Genomic DNA, 2,468 nt, shown 5'->3' with positions numbered 1-2,468 from the left:
AATCTCTAATGATTTGTGCGTAGTGTCCTCTCTAGATGAGAGAGAGAGTATCAAGGCTCCGAGTCTGTGTAAAATGTGAAGTTAGGGGTCCTATTTATAGTTTTCTGCCACTCTTAAGCTCTCACAGGCTTTAAAAAGTAGTTGCTTGCAATTCAAGCAGGCCCCTACAGGTTAAAAAACGACCCCTGCTGCTAAATGAGTCCGTGGCAGGTCAGTGATGACCCTCCCATTACCTGCCAGCTTTTAAAATATCAATTATGCTATATTTTGACCTATTTTTGCTTAATTGGTAAATATCTTGTAAATATCTAGGAGGAATTTAATAAAGTCTATGCTTAAATGATTACTGCAACCCTTCAATTTTACCTATTTTACTCAATTCACAGTGTAAACTTCCAGGGGTCATAACTATGCCAGTTTTTATCGGAATTCAATTCTGAAAATTTCTAGCCCGGGGTTTGCTGTGCTTAAGATTCCAAAAATACCAATATTTGCCATGGTCGGACAAATCTACATTTCTTTTTCAATAATCATATCAGTTTGATTAAGCTTTATACAACCTTTAAGGTTTCAGAAACTGGAAACCTTACAAAGAAGCATATCAAGAAACAAGGGTACGCCTGGGACAAGTGTCCCCCTTTCCCCTTTGAGAGAGAGGACTTGATAAATGCAAAAACAATTAGCTAGATTAACTAATTTATCATTGGACCGCTTGGGAGGTTAACCAATAGGCTTTAGGCACACCATGAGGGAAACATGAGGAGGAGCTTGACAAGTGTCCTATTTACTTTCTTTGTACCAAGCTTTCTTTGATTGAGGGTGTGTGTTCTCTCTCATCCCCCTAGCCTTAGGACTGGTCCCCTCTCTTGTAGAGATGGGATTTGACTTTTTTAACACCTTATCCTCAAGCATCTTAGTTAGAAAGCATGACAAAGCACCTCAATCTTGGGTAGTGTTCCCACAAGCACCTCAAGCTCCCTAGTCGACAAGCAGAACAAGCACCTCAAGCATCTTAGTCAGCAAGCATGACAAGCACCTCAATCACCTTAGTCATCAAGCATGACAAGCACCTCAAGCAACTTAGTCATTAAGCATGGAAAGCACCTCAAGCTTGGGTTGGGTTCCCACCTCAAGCTTAGCCCTAGCTTACCTAAGCTCAAAGGACTTCTAGCAGTAACCTTGGAGTCTTTAATGAAGCTAACCCTAAGGTCCTTTAAGCTCTATTGTCTAGCCTTGCTCTTTGATACACCATCTCTCATTTTGGCCCCTTTACCATTGGCCCCATGTCGAGATAGACCCGAAAGCACATTTCTATATTCTAACCCTTGTTCCCATATATTCTCCCAAATTAAATGATTAATTTAATATGAGAAAATCATTTGGGTTGCTTAGATATTAGATTTTTATGACATTACCTCTCTCTTGAAATCATAGGCATCTTTGACTATGAGTTAGAATATATAAAACCTTATTCATTAGTCAATTTTCTTAGCAGGTAGAGTATCCCTTTTTACCCTATGACATCTTTTCAAGATGGATGACTAATGTATTTGGTGCTTGGGAGACATAGCTGCCGATGTCAAGAGTTTTTTGGAGCAAGGGATTGTGCATGTGTACATACACATGCATGGTGCATCGAATAAAGGATTGCCAATTTTCCAGAGCCAGGTGGTTACGTGGGGCCCACATGTGTACAGGTAGGACAACATATACATAGTGCATCGATTTTCATCGTTACCATTACCAGTGTGTTTTTTCTACAATAATGAGAAGTTGGTAGCGCGTAAAACTTCTCAAGGAAGCTATCCGCGGGCCGACGAAATGAGGTAAGCAGGTGCGTCAGATGTCACCTAGTGGCGTCAGGACGTCGAATGGGGTCAATACTTGCACGTGGATGAGTACGGACACAACGTGGATGTTTTCTTGTGATTATGCAGAAAGGTCATCATGAGGACCATATTTTGGGGCCAATTCATGTGGTTGCAGGATGTATTATTGAAAAAAGCTGAGTGCCAGGTGTGCGGATGATGCAAAAAGGTGACAACTATGCACTGCGAGGTCAATTTTTGGCTAGTTCGGGGTCCGTTTGAGGTCATCTAAAAGGCCAAGGGTGCCCAAGTAATAAAACTAAGTGTGGGAACTGAAAAAAGAGAGAGAATACTAGAAAAAGAGTGGAGAGAAGAGGAGGAACATCCGCAACTGTGTTTTTGCTCATTTTGGAGCCTATTTTGGCCGTAAACTGCTCATCCGATGTCGGATTTGAGCACTTTGACCTTGTAGACTGGGGTTTTGGGCCGTTCTGGACACGATGGCTGTTTTGGCTATGTAAATTTCTCCTATGAGCGAAGGTTCTGCTCCAGTTTGTGATTGTATCTGGCATATTTTACCCATATTGTGTGAGATATTTGCCCCATTGGCGTTGGCCCAAGCTTTATTGTATCTAAACATCACAAATTCTCCTCTTTTGA

Source organism: Adiantum capillus-veneris, chromosome 20, assembly GCF_014529385.1.
Source record: "Adiantum capillus-veneris isolate H3 chromosome 20, ASM1452938v2, whole genome shotgun sequence".
Lineage (NCBI taxonomy): Eukaryota > Viridiplantae > Streptophyta > Polypodiopsida > Polypodiales > Pteridaceae > Adiantum > Adiantum capillus-veneris.
This window is presented reverse-complemented; position numbering follows the sequence as displayed.